The following is a 19,610-nucleotide window of genomic DNA, read 5'->3' on the forward strand; positions in this document are numbered from 1 at the left end:
TGAAGCTCCAAAAGAGGCTCCTGGCTTTGGATTGGCACAGCTCTGGCCATTGCAGCCAATTGGGGGAGTGAAACAGTGAATGGAAGAGCTCTCTTTCTCTATCTTCCTTTCTCTCTCTCTCTCTGCGTAGCTCTGACTTTCAAATAAATAAATAAATCTTTTTTTTAAAAATCACCATTAAAAGGCAAGTGTCCTCAGTTCTGTTCATTGGCCTCTGCAAACACCATCCAGAAATGGAATTTACAAAGTTGAGCAAAAGAAACAGTAATCCCCACCCCACCCCCCAAACTCATGGAAAGATGAAATAGAATCAAATGAAAAAAATAGAGGAGTCTGTGAACATTAGTAATTACCAACTAGTCAGAGAATTCAGCAAGTGCCCAGCCCTCTGCTTTTTCCTGATTGTCTCTTGGACTCCTACACAGTAAGTTCCAGAAATAGTGGATAAGTTGGAAGAGATCATAACAAGTTTGCTCATAGCCTACTTTCAAAACTTCCCACTGGGCAACAGACAATATACTTGTTGATATAACCCCCAAAAGAGTCATTACAGGTATGGAGACCTTTAATTAAGCCAGGCTGATAACACAATATTTCTTCCTCATTTTCTTCAAGGTAGATTAATTTTAAGAATAACAATTTTGACCACTCTCCCTAAGTGTATTCCATATGCTTGGGCAGTAAGAAAAGAACATGTATTTGTTTAAAAAGACTTATTTGTTTATTTCAAAGTCAAAGTTGAGAGAGAAAGAGACAGAGAGAGAGAGAGAGATACTGATTTTTCCATCTACTGGTTCACTCCCCAAATGACTGCAACAGCAGCACTGGGCCAGCCTGAAGCCAGGAAGTTTTTCCAGATCTCCCATATGGGTGATAAGGGCCAAATACTTGGGCCATTTTTTGCTGCTTTTCCAAGACCATTAGCAGGGATCTGGGTAGGAAATTGAGCAACTGGAACTTGGACCTTTGCCCATCAGGTATGCTACCAAAACGGGTGGAAGCTTAATCTGCTATATACCACAATGCCAGCCCCAGAAAACAACTATTCAATATTCTTCCATGTGATCCTTAACCTCATTTTCCATCTAAGTTGAAGGAAGTTTATAATTTTTCAGCAGAGATTGACGAGCTCTATATGGTATCTCTGAGCTACAGATTTTAACATAAGAAAATTAGATCTTTATGGAGTTGGAATCTACAACTTCCACCTTTTAATTTCTAAGTCACCCAACCTAAATTTTAATATTCTACAAAAAATATTAAACAGTACCTAAACACAAAGTTGTAGGCTCAAAAATGCCTAAAACTCCGGTTATTGTGGAAAACACAAATCTTTCATCTATACAGGAAATGTCCCAAACCTTGTGATTAGAAGAAGAAAACAGAAGATGCAAGGTGGCTGAATAGGAAAAAGCTGTGCTGATTTAGACCATGGGAATAAAAAGGGAGGAACCGCGTTCCCAGGGGACAGTTACAAAGAAGTTTGCTCTGGAAATTCTACAGAAAGAAGAGAGACCCCATGGAGCAGCAGAGGTGGTACAATCACACAACAGGGAGCAGGACATTGTCAATGACTCCTACAGCCAGTGGGCTGGGGAGCAGGGACACCATTTCTAAAAGCAAGGTGAGAGGAACTGTGGCAGTCCATATCACTGATAATACTGCCTTAGAGAGAACCTCACAGACCCCACTGACCTGATTTTGGACTGGAGCACTAGTGGGAGGGAGAGGGGATGACAACCAAATCCCATGAAAGGAGAGCATATTGCTTTCCTTACATCACCCCACAAGGTGTCCAGTAACTATCAGGGAAGTGGTGCCATCTTAATAAAGTGAATAGAGACTGTTGCAGCCCATATGTACCTGCTGGATTTTATAGGAAGAATAAATTTGTGGTCCCCACTGAATTTCACTGTGGCCTGGAGGGATGCTGTGGGTGGGGCACCCACTTAAGATTGTAAAATGCTCCCATCCCCTCATTCTATCAAGGTGCCTGGACTCAATGTGCCAAGGCACAGCACCAATCAAATTCTATTAGGCATGTGGCTAGCTTTAGGAATACTGTGGCTCTCTCCATGGATGGGAGAGGCTCATAGGGCTGAGAGTGGATCCCCTGCTCTCTGCAACTGTGGGAGCCATGCACCCTGTGACTGTGATAACACCAGCCAACATGATCACAACTCTCTCCCTCCTGACAGTACAGGAAATCCACCAACCCTAATTTGGGAGACACTCTGAGCTCTTGCCCCATCCTCAAGCACTCGCTGAAACCCCATGGCCCCACCCAGCACACACTTTGTATATGTGAAGGAGCAGACACTCCACTAAATCAAGAGGCATATTTAAAAGATAAAAGCCTTAAGAGGAGGAAACCAACAAGTGTTTCCACAAATGCCTAAAAATAAATGTTGAAATACAAGAAGCATGAACAAGGGAGACAACATGACACATACAACGTTTCACTATTAGAATGTGAAAATGAAGAGGGTGATGAATTGCCTGAAAAGGAATTCATAAGATCACAAGATTACTTACAACACAGAGAATCAAATATTTTAGTTAAATCCATACATGACATGGTAAGCAATTATGGTATCATATAGAGATACTGAAGAGAAATCAAACTGAAAATACTAGAAATGAAGGATTTGATATGTCAAACAAAAAATATAGTGGAAAGCCTTAAAAACTTGTTGAGGCAGAAGGATGAAAATCTGAGCTTGATGACAAAGCCTTATAAATAGCTCAGAAAAAATAGAAAAAAATTAGAAAAACTGAAAATAATGTCTGAAACTTGTGGGAGGCTATCAATCAACCAAACATATATCTGAGGAGTTGCTGAAGGTGTGGAATGAGAGAATTGATTAGAAGGCCTATTCAGTAAAAATAATAGCAGAAAAATCCCCTAAATTGGAGAAAGATGGGGACATCCAAGTATAGGAAGCACAAAGAACTCCTGAAAGCAATTATCAGAAAATACTGTAACACAATGTAAATTTTCAAAAGTAAAACATGAGGAAAATGTCCTAGAGTGTGCAAAAGAAAAACACTAGATTACCTTGAAAGGATCTACAATTTGATTGACAGCTGATTTCTCCTCAGAAAATCTATAGCCTAGGAGATCATGGAGAGATAGTCCAAGTACTTAAAAAAAAAAAAAAAACTGTCAACTGCCAATTTAGAATACTGTACACTGCAAAGCTCTCATTTATGAATGAAGGTGAAGTAAAGACCTTTCAAAGCAAACAGAGTTTGTCAGCAAACAGCTTCACAAATGATACTTAAGGATGTGCTACATACAGAAACAGAGAAAGCCACATCAAGAAAGAATGTAAAGGCAGAAAATCTAGTAAAAGTATAATAGAAATCCAAATCAAATAATAGGAATATTTATGGGAAATGGCAAGAACAAACTGATACTTATTGATAATAATCTTGAATGTAAATGGCCTAAATTCTAAAATTAAATACACAGCCTGATTGAATCAATTTTAGAAAGGACCCATCTATTGGCTCTGTACAAAAAAAACAAATCTAATCAACAAAGATATACACAGACTGAAAGTGAAATGATGGAAAAAGTTATTCCACACTAAAAAGCCAAAGAAAAGGAGTAGCCATCTTAATACAGACAAGGTTAACACAAAAAGTGTTATAAGAGACAAAGGATGGCATTATGCAATGATTAAGGAATCAATTCAACAGGAAGATGTGAATATAGTGAAGATATGTGCACCCAATGCTAGGGCACTGGATATTTAAAATAAATGTACACAAAGGGAGACATAGTCTCCAAAACAATAATAATGATGGACTTCAACACCCCACTTTCATGAGTGGACAAACCAACTAGACAAAAAAATCAACAGAGAAACAACAGAGCTATTCCACACTATGACCAAAAAGATCTAATTAATATCTACAGAACATTTCATCACATAGCTGCAGAACACATTCTTTTCATCAGTGCATGGAATTTTTCTAGGATATACCATGTGCTAGGCCATAAAGCAAGTCTCAACAAATTTTAAAAAAAAGCTGAAATCATACTATGTGTCTTTTCTGAATTCAATGGAATGAAGTTGGAAATTAACTCAAAAAATATACAAATGGAGACTGAAATCAAAAGAGACATCAAAAAATCCCTAGAAACAAAGCAAGGCATTTCAAAATATGGAATACAGCAAAAGCAGTGTTAAGAGGAAAGTTTGTAGCAGTTAGTGCCTGCATCAAGAAATTGAAGACATATTGCATACAGCAATAGCTGCTTTGAAAGGCAGAGTTCAGGTGCAAGGGCACTGCATGATGAGAAGCTGTCCTATACCAACAGGGTATAAAAATGCCTCCAGAAAACAGACAGTGAAGCTCTACTTCAAAATGAGTAAAAGTTATCACAGGAAGAAAGGGATGTAAATGTGTTCTTCCAAAGGAAACAGCATGAGTAAAAGCTCTAAGGTGGAATAACACATGGCATATCCATGGCATCATCCTACCCGATATTGCCAGCCAGACTTTAGAGATTGTTGGGATACAAATTCTATCTCTACCAACTATGATGTGCTTTACCTTAGGCAAAATATAAAACTATGTTAGTGCCCTTCGTCTGGAAAATGAAAACAATTATTGTACTTGCTTCATAGGCTGGTTGGATCATACAAATTAACATACAGACAGAAAAAATGTTATTAGTTATTATGGTTAGATATTATTGTTAGATGTATATTATATAATGTTTTGATATTTTATACTACTTGTCTAGATAAAATTAAAACATTCATTATTCTCTCTTCTGTTAAAGGTAAAAATATCATACTTTTAGAAAGTTAAAAATGTTTATGTATAGCTTATACATAAAATAATCATGCATTCTACCAGTAATGTTCCATGACTTTTTGTAAATGTATACAGGTGGGAAACCATCACCACAATCCAGCTTTAGGAAATCTCCATCACTCCAAAAAGTTCCCACAAGCATTTTTGAAGTCTTTCTTCAATTTCACCCCAGCCCAGATCCATGTAAGTCATAATCTGCTATCTCTCCATATATATTTGCCTTTTCTGTATAAATGGAATCATAGAACATGTTAAAAAAGAATTTGGTAGAACTAGGTGTGTGGTTGAATAATGCTTGAGGGGCAGTGGTTTTATGCTGCACAATGCTCCAATTTAAAAAAATCAGTAGAGTTTCAAGTTATTCTTTCCTCCCTTTTGGAATGTCCCCAAGCCCACAATCAATAAAACTTGAATGGCAGTGATTCTATTATTTTCACAGCACCATGTTATAATCAATGCCAATTGATTACAATATGATTACAATGAATCACAGACAAAACCATCATGTTCCCAAATCTGTATGTATTAAATGCATGAAGTTGTATTCCTTAAACAAAATAAAAAAGAGAATCTTGATATTAACTTTGAAATATGAAAAGAAAATATTCCATCATATAGTTCCAAGGGTACAAAATAACAGTTCACGTCAATTAACTGCCATGAAAGACTCAGAACATATTTTAAGTACAAAAGCCATTTTGCATTTTATATTTTTTTGAAATATATTTTTTTAAATTTATTTGACAGATACAATTAGACAGTAAGAGAGAGAGATAGAAAGAAAGGTCTTTCTTCAATTGGTTCACTTCCCAAATGGCTGCCACAGCCAGCGCTGCACCTATCCAAAGCCAGGAGCCAGGTGCTTCCTCCTGGTCTCCTATGTGGGTGCAGGAGCTCATGCACTTGGGCTATCCTCCACTGCCTTCCCAGGCCACAGCAGAGAGCTGGACTGGAAGAGGAGCAATCAGGACTAGAACCCAGTGCCCATATGGGATGCTGGCACCACAGGTAGAGGATTAACTTTATGTTTGGCCTTAGTATTTTAGAGCTTGGCTAACTTCAGAGTGTTATCTTGTCTTTTCCAATTGCCTCCATGAAGCTTTGGGCACCATCCCATCACAATGCTGCCCTTCAGAAACCAATATTTACTACACTTCCTCATGCAGAACCACTGTTGAAAATGCCCTTCTCACATAATAGTGAGCATTTGACAAAATTCTATTTAATGCATTAAGAAAGTAAACAGAAAAGAGAAAAATGCAAATTCCACATGTATATAAGAAACTGGGACTTATAATAGGAAAAAAATGCCCTAATCACTAACTTAGATGTGAGAGTCATTGACTGGGCCAGTGCTGTGGCATAGAGGGTAAAGCCACTGCCTGCAGTGCTGGCATCCCATATAGGAATCAGTTCAAGTCCTGGCTGGTCCACTTCCAATCCAGCTCTCTGCTATGGCCTGGGAAAGCAGTAGAAGATGGCCCAAGTTTGGGCCCCTTCACTCATGTGGGAGACCAGGATAAAGTTCCTGGCTCTTGGCTTCAGATGGGTTCAGCTCCAGCCATTGTGGCCATTGGGGAGTGAACCATCAGATGGAAGACCTCTTTGTCTCTCTGTCTCTCTGTCTCTCTGCCTCTGCCTCTGCCTCTTTGTAACTCTGTCTTTCAAATAAATAAATAAATCTTTAAAAATTCATTAAAAAAGTCATTGACTTTCTGCAGGTTAATAAGGTCTTAACATCTGCTGCATTAATGTCTCTTTAAGATTATAAATTCATAATGCATTGGCTTTTTCCAGGTTTACTTCTAATCTACAAGAATATAAACTGTCAACACTTCCACCATTTTGAGATTAATACATACAGAGACAAAAAATTATAATATCCAAGAGAATAAATCAGTAAAGAACAAGGTTCTGTTTTTGCTGGAGTAGGCCAATTAGAACACACTTTAATAAAATGACATTTTAAAAGTCAATCCTAGCCATTTTTCTCACTTGGAATTTGAGATAATTTTATCTTTCTACTCATGATTCAACTATAAATTTTAATTCCATGTGTGTGTGGGGGGACATGTTAGGAAATCTCTTGAAATTAGTTATTTTACTCTCTAAAGAGTTACAACAGTGGCTGACGTTGTGGCACAGCATGTTAAGCTGCCATATGCAGTACAGGCATCCAATATGCACAATGGTTCATGTTCTGGCTGCTCCACTTCTGATCTACCTCCCTTTTAATGATCCTGGGAAAGCAGCAGAAGATAGCCAAGTGCTTGGGCCCCTGAACTCACATGGGAGACCCAAATGAAGTTCATTGCTCCTGGCTTCAGTCTGGACTAGCACTGTCCATTGCAGCCATTTGGAGAGTAAATATGGAATCAATCCATCTCTCTCTCTCTCTCTCTCTCTCTCTCTCTGAATTTCAAATAACAAAGAAAGGAATAACAACAATTTATTGGGTAGCTAGAAAGAGTTTGAGATTCTTCTAACCATCTCCTCTTGGATAAGAAAGACTTTGACACAGCAGTTTTCAGGAGATTTATTGGAAAAGGCTGCTTGGAGCAAAAAGCAAGATCAGCAAATGAGAAGCTGAGCCATGATGCAGTCACAACAGAAGTCTCACCTGAACTCACAAGAAGATCTGGGATTGCAATTACCCTTAAGAAAAAGAGATAAATTACCAATTTGAGATAAAAGCAAGGCTTTGAACTTCAGCCAGTCTTTAGGAATAGTAGCCACTCAGGAGAACAGAACTATGAGTTCTCAACTATGAGTGACATGGAAATAATATCTAGGAGGGGACTGAGAGGAAGACCATCAAGAGCTAACACTACTGGCATGTGGAAAAATAAGGACAGTATATTTTTCCTGATAAATTCATGCTGGCAGCAAGCCACAGAACAAGCCACTGATGCAGTGATGCCTGATTCAGTTCCCAATAAGGCCACAATTATCTAGGCTATGAGTCTAGTAAATGGGTGACTGACACCTACAGGGGAGCCTGTGGGGTGTATGAACTACTATGCCAAGGGAGCCACATCAGTATCAAGGAGTGTCTGGAGCAACACATGGCCTGAAATGAGCCAACTTGCGATCCCCCTTCAAAACAGCATCCATTAATGATCACTTTGATGTGAATGGCCAGATTGCGTACCAGCATATGGAAAAATGGATGAAGAGATTTCAGGGAGAACAGCTCCTTGTGGCACAATGCTAGCTGCATAGTTTTGAGTGGCAAGAAAGCACAGTATGAAGCTGCTGCTGTGAACACTCCATTGGTGGTCATGTTTGGGTATTTTCTAGGGTGTAAGGATATGCACAGCTTAACTTCAGGGACTATGGTTATCAGTGCCAGTTTGGACTGTGGTAGGAGTCCTCTTAAAATAATAGAGGGGTGAGCATTGGGAACTGCATGTAATATGACTCTTCTGAGACCCACATCCTCATCTGAGACCCACTCCACTTCCAATGCAGGTTCCTACTAAAGTGCACCTTAGGAGGCAGCAGATGATAGCTTAAATTACTTAGGTCCCTATCAACCATACTGAATTCTGGGATCTCCATGTCACAAAACCAGATGTTTTCAGGGCCAGCGCTGTGGTGCAGCAGGTTAATGCCCTGGCCTGAAACACTGGCATCCCATATGGTGCCTGTTTGAGAGCCGGCTGCTTCACTTCCTATCCAGCTCTCTGCTATGGCCTGGGAAAGCAGTAAAAGATGGCCCAAGTCCTTGGGACCCTACCCCCACACGGGAGACCCACAAGAAGCTCCTGGCTCCTGGCTTTGGATCAGCACAGCTCCGGCCATTGCGGTCAATTGGGGAGTGAACCAGTGGATGGAAGACCTCTCTCTCTGCCTCTCCTTCTCTCTCTGTGTAACTCTGACTTTCAAATAATGAATAAAATAAATCTTAAAATAAAAATCTGATGCTTTCACATCACAACCTCACTCAGTCCCAGATACTGTGAACAGTTGGATAAAGAAGAGTGGATGAGAGATCTCTGTAACTTTAATGTGAGTAAAATGAATTTTCAAAGTTTAAAAAACCTCCTGCATCCATTGGTAAGACTGGGAGTATTCCAGTTGTGCCCCTTTCCCATGGGGATGGATGGCAGCTGCATAGACTAATTGAAAAATGCCTAAATGCCTCTACTAAGGCATCATTGTTTGACATAAAGAAGTTCATGATGGGCCAGCGCCACGGCTCACTAGGCTAATCCTCCACCTTGCGGCGCCAGCACACCAGGTTCTAGTCCCAGTCGGGGCACCAGATTCTGTCCCAGTTGCCCCTCTTCCAGGCCAGCTCTCTGCTGTGGCCAGGGAGTGCAGTGGAGGATGGCCCAGGTGCTTGGGCCCTGCACCCCGTGGGAGACCAGGAGAAGTACCTGGCTCCTGCCAACAGATCAGCGTGGTGTGCTGGCCACGGCAGCCATTGGAGGGTGAACCAACAGCAAAGGAAGACCTTTCTCTCTGTCTCTCTCTCTGTCACTGCAGCAAAGTAATACCTTATGTCCAACCACTCTGCACTGAGGACTCAATCAGTTGTGCTTCCCAGATGATATGAGTCTTTCATGTGGGTTACAGGGACCCACATACTTCAACCATCACTCCCTCTAAAAGTGCATATTAGAAGAAAGCTGTAATTGGAAGCACTCCAATATGGGATGTGGGCATACTAAGCACAGTTGTAACACAATGCCAAATGTGGATCCCTCCATGAATTTATGAAGTGCTTCCATATATCCAAAGCTTTCAGAGAAATGAGACAGAGCCTTCTGAGTCCAGCCCCTTTACTAGATAGTCCCTGCTTCTCCCCAACATTCCACACTGCTTCACATGTGTCTCTCTGTGCATGCTCACTTCTGAGGTCTCTTCATGCAGACAGGAAAGAGCAGCAGAGCATAGTAGAATGGGTCTGGGGGACAGGCAGATTAGGGAAAAACTGGACTCTGACAGTTTCTGCCTGCTTTCTGCCCAGCTAGAGGCATATCATGGTGGGTGTTGGGTCCAGCAAGTGACACCACAATTACCAAGTGGCCACTCAGTGCTCAGTGACCACATCTGAAGTAGAAGCAAATTGAATATCCACATGACAAAAATTTATATATAATATTATATTACACCAGTCATGAATTTCAACTTAAAATGAATTGAAGACTTACAAAGAAGACCTGAGAATTTAAAACTCCTTACAAATGGAAGCAGATTCATTGACATTATTCTCAACAATGACTGTTTAGATGTGACACTAAAAGCACAGGTGACAAAATCAAAGATTAGACTACAAAAAAATCTAAAAAACATTCTGCATACTAAAGAAAAAACTGAACAGATAAAACAAGAAATAGAAGAAAATTTTGGAAAACCTCAGTCTGATTAAGGGAGTAATACAATAAACACAGCAACTCAAAATATTACAATAAAAAACATAAAGGATTGTTCAGTTTTTCTGCTGCAGATACAGAAGTAGCCAACAGATAACTGAAAAGGGGCTCAACAACTGCTAATCAAGGCTACAATGCTAATCAAGAGCATAATGGTGGCCGGCACCATGGCTCACGAGGCTAATCCTCCGCCTTGTGGCGCCAGCACACCAGGTTCTAGTCCCAGTTGGGGCACCGGATTCTGTCCTGGTTGCCCCTCTTCCAGGCCAGCTCTCTGCTGTGGCCAGGGAGTGCAGTGGAGGATGGCCCAGGTGCTTGGGCCCTGCACCCCATGGGAGACCAGGAGAAGCACCTGGCTCCTGCCAATGGATCAGTGCAGTGTACCAGCCGCGGTGGCCATTGGAGGGTGAACCAACAACAAAAGGAAGACCTTTCTCTCTGTTTCTCTCTCTCTCACTGTTCACTCTGTTAAAAAAAAAAGACATAATGGTTATCACATCATATATGTTAAAATGACTATTATCCAAAAGCAAAGATAGCATTGGACTAGATGTGGGAAAAAGGTTGTTGGATTTGGAAAAAAGGGAATAAATTGTTGGTGGGAATGTAAATTGGTACATCAATACAGAAAACACTATGTAGGTCTTCAATCACAATTAAATATAGAACATATGACAAAACAATCTCACTACTGCATATGTATCCAAATGAAATCAAATCAGTATCTCAAATAGACACCTCTATCTACACATTCATGTCAGCATTATCTACAAGAACAAGATATAGAAAAAACAACATTGTCAACAGATGAATAAAGAAAATGTGACACACACACAGGAATCACAGTCAATCTTAAAAAGGAAATCCTGCCATTTTGTCAAAATATGGATCCAAAAATATGAATGTGTACATTAGGCTATTTGAAATAAGGCACAGAAAGATAAATGCCACACAATCTCACTCATATGTGGAATATAAGAAAGTCACACTTAATCACAGAACAGAATGGTGGTTGTTGGGGCTGAGAGTGAAGGAAATGGGAAAATGCTAGCTGAACACACATTTGCAGGTATGAGATAAAATTAACTCAAGATCTTAATATTCAACACAATAACTAGATGATTACACTGTTATATACTCACTACTTGCAAATGTCTTAGATATTCTTTTAAAAACACAACGATGTAAGGTGATGGATGTGTTAGATTGTTAATTGCTAATAATTTCATAATGTATATGTACAAGAGGACTCCAAAAAGTTTATGAAAAAATGTAATTAAAGATAATGTAAATTGTCCATAACTTTTAAAGCCCCCTCACATATCAAAACATCAGGTTGCATACCTTGAATATACACAACTTTTGTCAATCATACTTCGTCAATCTTGAAAAATTAAAACAAGTAAAAAGAAACTGACTCCTTTATTAAAATATAAATCCAAAATAACTTAGTAAACTAGACATACCTTCAGGATTGGGAAGGCTTTCATGGAACAGCCAAAATTTCTATTTTGAAAGTGAAAATACAGATGGCAGCCTGTCAGGGGAGCCTGTAAGGGTTAAGATGATAATTCCCAAATTACAGGGTCCTCCTGCCCTTCTAAAACCTGGATAAATAAAACTTTTGTTGTTTCCTTACCCAATCTATGTTGCTGTGTTATTGTTAAGAAAACTAAAGTGATACCCCCTAGAAAAAGCTATGTGAAGAAGTCAGCATCCTGGAAGAGACCCTGCAGCCAACGGGTTTAGAAAACTAGTGGGAACCAGGTTCCCATGGGGAAGGAAGGAGGAACGGAGGGCCGCATAAATGACAGCTCCTGCTCCACATGAACCCCATACCCAGAGCCCGCATTCTCCCTAGTGAGTACCCCGTCCTCACAGCAACATCTGGGGTGACGTGGAGCGGCCGCCACACAGCTACTCATCTATGGCTCCGGGGGCTGAGAAGTCTCGTTAGCAGGGAAGGAGCAGGGCATGGGGGTAGCAGGTGCCAGTCCAGCCCCCAACCCATGGATCGGAGGGGACTGAGAGAGGTCCTGTACCAGCGCCAATATGGCTCCCACAGATTCTGGAGGCACTTACCCTCCTGACCTTTGGCTCGCCTTCCCCCTCTGTACACTGCGGTCCACACACTCACCATGTCAGCTCTCAGCTTCCTAGATATCCAGCCTCTTGGTTGAGCAGAGGTGGAGAGAAGCAGAGTCCGACTTCCCTTGCAAGCCTCGGGAGCCTCGCGGCAGCAGAGACCTCTCCCTCTCCACGCTCCACCTCATAACTGAAAGATTGTGATGTCAAGACCCCACGTGATGACTTTTCATGGACGTCACCATGCCTGAATGGACAGCTTGCATGGCCTTGAGCGCAGGCAGCTTCACAGAAGATGTAGCCAAACAGCATTCCCCCATAGCATGGACCTGGAACCTCAGGTTGTGCTGGATGGGATCAGCAGGAGGGCCTCTCACCTCTGCGCTCCTGCTACTCACTAGGGTCACCGAGTGTCGCCCCATCCTTCTCCCTGGCGGGTCCTGCCTGGAGCTTGTGGTAAGTAACATGCTTCAGGTCTGGGCCTCTTTTTTTCCTCATATTTCTGCTCATTTTTCTGTTGGGTCTTTTGTAATACTTTTTAATGTTGATTTGAAGAATGCTTAAAGACATCACATGATTTAATTCTTTTTTTTTTCCTTTTCTTCTGTCAATATTTGTTTTCCACTCTGCCTATTGACCTTTAATATTTTTCATTTGTTTTTTGCTGGTACATGGTAATCTAGTAGGTTTTAAAAATATTGATCTTTCTCACAATCTCATTAAAATCAGTTTTCAATTCTATTTGTTTTTAGATTTTATGGATCCTCTCTAAATAAATATCTCCAATTTATTGGCAATTTATTGTTTTTTCTTTTTGCTCTTTCCCCTTCCCTTGACTACTCCCCCAGTAAGAAGCTGGAGACAGTGGAGGCATCCTGGTCTAGGTTTACTTACAGTGAAAAAGCTATCAATGATCCCGTATTAATTGTGTTGTTTGTTATAGAATCCTTTTAAATATATTAATCCAAATAAGAAAGCCATTGAGTTTTTACTATGCCGCTAGCAGATTTTTAATTACATGCTAATTTCTAAATGCTTCTTAACATTTAATCTAAATGGTCATGTGTTTCTCTCAAGTTTTCAAGTTTTTCACCTACTTGGAAACTATACAGTGCTTGTTTAGAAATGTTAACCACCTTTTGCATTTTTTTCTTATGTGGCACTTGTTATTCATTATATTTTCATATTTGATTTTATTTACTATAAAAATACTAAGGATATATGCATCTGTTTAAGAAAGAGAGGTTTATACTTAATTCATATTTCAGGTTCAGGTCTATCTGCATCATTGTAATGCTGGCTTTCTAAAAGACATTTGGAAATATTCTCTGCTTATTTATACTTTGGTACATCTGGGAAATATAGGCTATTTTTTATTCCTTAAATTGTTTGGAATATTTTGTTTCTATAATTGAAGTTTTACTCCTGTAACTTTTGTTGGTTGGTAGTCTTCAAATTATGATTCAACTTTCTTGGTTTAATTTGGAGTTTTCCTATTTTACATTTGTTATATTGGATTTTGAAAATTTATATTTGTGTTTTGGGAATTTGATTTTTAAAGTGTTGTGGATTTTAATCCCTAGTAAAATTTGTACTCATAAGAGTTTTACAAAATTTTTCTAGCATCTTGACAATGCTATGTACTCTGTAAAGAATTGTTTTAATACCTGAAACTGGATATTAGTGTTACTCTTCCCTGTGTTACCTTAATTACTTTTACTCATAGTTCATTAATTTTATTAACAATAATGTGTATATCCTTTGTGATATTTTTAAATAGCATTTCATATTATGACATAAATACACTATGGAATACTACTCACAGTGAAAGTAATGAAATTTTGTCTATTGCAAAAAAATGGATGCAACTAGAAACCATCATCTCAATGTGAAATAAGCCAGCCCCAAAAAGACAAATATCATATGTTTTCCCTAATTTGTGGTATATAATAGAGCATCTAAAATGTAATATATAGGAGTGAAATTGACATTTTAAGCTTCATTGATTATTTACAGCCCTTATCTCTACTGTTGAGGAACATTTCTTCCTCATACTATTTGTTAAACTCTTTACTTACTGTAGGGTTAATCTTATGACTATTAAGAGTGAAAAAAAAATTTACATCTACTATATCATTTTGCCTGCTTTTATTTTATATACTTCCCTGTTTTTCTTTTTTTTAAAGATTTTATTTATTTATTTGAGAGGTAGAGTTACAGACAGTGAGAGGAAGAGACAGAGAGAAGGGTCTTCCTTCCATTGGTTCACTCCCCAAATGGCTGCAATGGCTGGATCTGTGCCAATCCGAAGCCAGGAGCCAGGAGCTTCTTCCCAGTTTCCCATGTGGGTGCAGGACCTCAAGCACTTGGGCCATCTTCTACTGCTACCCCAGGCCATAGCAAAGAGCTGGATTGGAAGAGGAGCAGCCAGGACTAGAACTGATGCCCATATGGGATGCTGGTGCCATAGGTGGAGGATTAACCTGCTGCGCCACAGTGCCCGCCATGTGTTTTTCTTTTTAATTATTGAGAAGTTGTGCTGATTGATTTTTAGTGTTTCATTCTAATATAATCAGGATATAATTTTCTCTAGCATGGATTTATCTACAGCCTATTGATCTCCTCCTCTCTTTCCAAACCTTGTATGTGCAGACCCTGTCCACCTGCCAGTGTTTCCACTCCCATGTGCCTAAGGGCTACAAGTGCAGGCGTACACCTTCTGGATACGTTAACGCCGACAAGACCTCGGAGACACCAGACGCGTTTATCGGCTTTTCAGCTTCCACTTTATTTTTCAGCAGACTCGCGTTACATGTTGCGAACGCCCGCCCTGTTACTGGCATTCATTCACAACTCCTTCATTCACCACTCCCGCTTACTACTTGCATTCATTCACAACTCCGCCTGTTACTGGCGTTCATTCATTACTCCGCCTTTTACCAGCGTTCATTCATTCCTCCCGCCCACCATCCACCTATTTATATATATCATTCACGGAAAACATGTTACCAACTAAGTGTGGGAAACATGCAATAACAGGATGCTTAAAGTCAAAACAGGATCTTGCAATTAGCAACGGGCAGGGTGGAAAAAGCCCAGCACTAAACTTCTTGTGCTTGTACATGTCGGGAGGGGCACAGCTGGCCAGGCTGTCCCGTTCCCCGACATACAAGTATTTCCATTCCTGTGCCTGATACACATTGGTTCTGATTAGTAAATTATTGCTTCATCCATTAGAGAATAATTCTTTGTATTCCCAGATAATCACAGTACATCAACTACAGTTTACATACCTGTAAAATGGCGGGAGTTCCTGCAAATAGATCTTATTTGTGCAAAAATTTGAAATCCATGTATACTTTTTTTGTATAATACACATTATCCATGGCCCAGTGCTGGCCATTGCAGCCTTCTGGGGAGTGAACCAGCAGATGAAAGATATATCCTCAACCCCAGTGTAACTGACTTTCAAATGAATAAATAAGTCTTTAGAAAAAGAAGTTTGGGGGGCCAGCACCATGGCTCACTTGGTTGATCCTCCGCTTGCAGTGCCAGCATCCCATATGGGTGCTGGGTTCTAGTCCTGGTTGCTCTTTTTCCAGTCCAGCTCTCTGTTGTGGCCTGGGAGGGCAGTGGAGGATGGTCCAAGTGCTTGGGCCCCTGCACCCACATGGGAGACCAGGAGGGGGCACCTCGTTCCTGGCTTCAGATCGCCACAGCTCCGGCAGTGGCGGCCATTTGGGGAGTGAACCAGTGGAGAGAAGACCTTTCTCTCTGTCTCTCTCTCATGGTCTAACTCTACCTATCGAAAGAAAGGAAGAAAGAAAGAAAGAAAGAAAGAAAGAAAGAAAGAAAGAAAGAAAGGAAGGAAGGAAGGAAGGAAGGAAGGAAGAAAGAAAGAAAGAAAGAAAGAAAGAAAGAAAGAAAGAAAGAAAGAAAGAAGAGAAAAGAAAAGAAAAGAAAAGAAAAGAAAAGAAAAGAAAAGAAAAGAAAAGAAAAGAAAAGAAAAGAAAAGAAAAGAAAAGAAAAGAAAAGAAAAGAAAAAGTTTGGAAAGAGATGAAAAATGTAATATAGATGGTTCCTATCTAATGAGGGTTCAGTTAGGTATTTTCCACTTTTGATGGTGCAAAAATGATACATATTTAATAGAAGTCATATTTACAGGTTTAATTATGATTTTTCCTTAGGCTTGTAATCTATGCTATGACTCTCCCTCTGGCAATTCTGGGCATTGGCAGCAAGTCACAGCTCCCCATCATCAGCCACATAATCATGAGAGCAAGCAACTGATCCTACAGTGTGATGTGTTTTGAGCTCTAATGTTGAGTAAAACAAGTTACTGAATGATTTTTTCTTTTAATGATGTTTCCAAATTCTTAAAAAGAACAACATAAAACTGAAAAAAAGGAGAAAGCTTGAGGATCAATCAGAGACAAAGTAGAGCAGTATGAGCTGCAGGCTGGTTTTGCTGTTTCTACAAAGCAGGGTGATGGGAAGTCCTGAGGTCATTGGGCATGTTGGCTTTAATGAGTAAACACACACATGCACACACACACACACACTGAGCACATCTATTCAAAACATCCTGTGTTAGGAAAAGTAACACAGGACCAGCCTCCCCTATGGCTCCCTAGCTTGCCCAGCATGGAGCTCCTGAGGCTGGCCAGACTTTGCTATGAGACAAAGGATTTTAAAAATGTAGTTCCAGCCCATAGACATGAGGATGGTCACCACTTGGTTGTGCACCTACGGCACAACACCTACTTGTCTGCCATCTCCTTATTCTGGATGATGACTTGGGGTCTTTGGATAAGGGTTTTATTTTGCTTTCTTCTTTTCCATTTTATCCTGTCCTTTGTCTTTCCTTCTTAGATTAGATTCTTAGACCCCTTTCCTTTTTACTTTGCCATTGCCACTTGCACTCTTTTTTATTTTACCTTGGGAGTCCTGGAGGCATGCTCTTGGGAATCAGCACCATCTCCACCTCCCCAGCAATCAGCTTCTGTTTCTGCTTGCTCCTGGGACCCTAGTTGCCAACAAGACCTCGAAGCTTCTGCTTTGCAGCTCCTGTGATGATTCTTTCTGATCTTGGTGATGTCCATGCCTCATTCTTTACTGCTTCAGCAGTACCATCAGGACCTTCACCACCAAGGTGTGCATCTGGTTTCACTTTCACTCATGGGCCAGGTTGTTGCAGGAGATGGTGGGAACTGTTGATTTGGAGGGTTGTGTTTGGAGGTCCATGGCCAATTTCTTGGGCTTTGGAGGTGTGGTGTTTTATGTGGCCTCTTTTCAACTTGCATCAGGAAACATGATCCCTGCTTGTTGGGACTGTGTCTGATCCTTGATATCTAGGGAAGCTAGTGGCCAGAGTAGAGGTAACTGGAAGGTTGATGTCTGACCTGGGAGTTGCCTTCGACTCCAGAGAACAGGCTAGGGTAAGTCCAGGGTTATTCTCTATAATTTACCCCCTCCCAGTGGGGTTTGAACCCAACCTGGGGGCTGAGTTGGCCATCAGGGCCCTTCAGATGCCCCTTGCCTCCATGAAGAACTGTTTCTGCTCTTCTCACTATTGTCTGAGCTCCAAGGTCTTTGGTTTTGGGGTTCCCTGATGGAAGGACAGTGGCCTGCTGACCCTTTGTTTTTCCAAGCTTTTGGGGGACTGTGACCTGGACAGGGGCACTCAGGATTCAGACCAGATATTTTTCCCACAGCACCATCACCCCATTTAAAGACTGGTTGTCAGAGGCTAAGCCTCACTGCATTTCTGACAAGGAGCTTCAGGACAGCTTGGTAAGCAGGAAGGAAAATAGACTCTTGTTTGTCACCTGTGTGGATGCTACTTCCTTTTTCTTGCCTCTGACACTCAGCTGACTCCTGGTGGGTGCTGGACCCAGGGACTGCCTTGGGTGGTCAGGGGGTACTGCAATGGTTTTAACAGCAAGAGCAAAGTTCTGTATTATTAGGATTGTGCCTCCATTCATACTATTTATAAGTTGCTGGCTGTGCTCTGTGAGGTCCAGATCTTCCTCAGGAAATTCTCAGCCTAGGTTTGCACAGAGGTAACAGCTGGACCAGCTAGATTATAACCAACATCAGCAAAAATCAGAGGGATTTAATCACCTGGCTCAAAGGCAACGCATCCTCATCACTGCTCTCTGAAGCTGCTTTGCTTCTTCTGTCAGGATTCTAGGGTCATAGTCTTGCTTCTGCAACTTTAAGCAATCTTGATGGAAGAAATACTACTTTCAACTCTGCTACTGGAAGAAAATATACCCTAACTTTGTAATGATTGCAGATAAACTCAATATGCATCTTTTTCACAGTACCTTGTGATTTTTATACTAGGCCCTCGGCACTGGTATTCAGAATACATGAAGTTATCTGTGGTAAAAGCTAGTTTTACAAATAATGTAATTCAAGGATAACATTGTTATCTTAAGCCTTATATAATATTGTAACTTGCTTACACTCATCCCTGGATTGGGGTCAAAATATGTAATGATCTTTCCATTGGAAGTAACTGGGAATACACAACAGTTTTTGTTAGTTGTACAGTGCCAGAGAAAGAACAATAGTATCGTAATTTTTGCAATATACTGCATTTGCTGGTGCTGTTTTATGCAGTGAAGCAGCAGCTCTACAGCAAAATAAGAAACATAAATAAATTTCCAACTTCCTCATATCATGTTTTGATATTAATATTTGATTAAGTGACTTGGCTAGTATCTATGAAGATGCTAATTTTAACTTATAGAAAGTTATGTTTTAAAAGAAAGTTTAAACTGTAACAATGAAAGGTTCCAAGAAAAGTTTCCTTTTAGTTGCAAATTAATTCTGGTAGAATCAAACACTTGTCATCTTTAATATAGGCAAAAAGAAACCACTGACTTTTTCATCACACTAGATTAGAAATGATAAGAGGAAAACCAAGGAAATGTGAACCTTTTTTTGATCAGCATAGCACAATAGAGTATCCAGGTAACTGTCTCCCTATTTGAGTAATTATTAATTGGGCTAACTAATCTCTCTGCTTTAGAAATACACAAGTCACACATAATCTGTCCCCAAAATCAGCAAAGTAATTATATAAATTTACCTTTTTTGTTTTGAAGGTGATCTCTTATATTGCTTTGCCCAAGCTAGGTAAGACATCCATTACTACCACCATTTCTCAGAAAGGTGATGGGGACTGTAAGTGATTTAATAGTTGCATGTTAAATGTGGAGTGCTACATTTCCTAGTCTACTCTTTATCATCCCTAGGCATATGTTACTCTAAATTAAATAGGAGTGTTTGGCATTGCACTT

Source organism: Oryctolagus cuniculus, chromosome Y, assembly GCF_051225735.1.
Source record: "Oryctolagus cuniculus isolate XC-2025 breed Fujian yellow rabbit chromosome Y, ASM5122573v1, whole genome shotgun sequence".
In the NCBI taxonomy this organism is placed as follows: Eukaryota; Metazoa; Chordata; class Mammalia; order Lagomorpha; family Leporidae; genus Oryctolagus; species Oryctolagus cuniculus.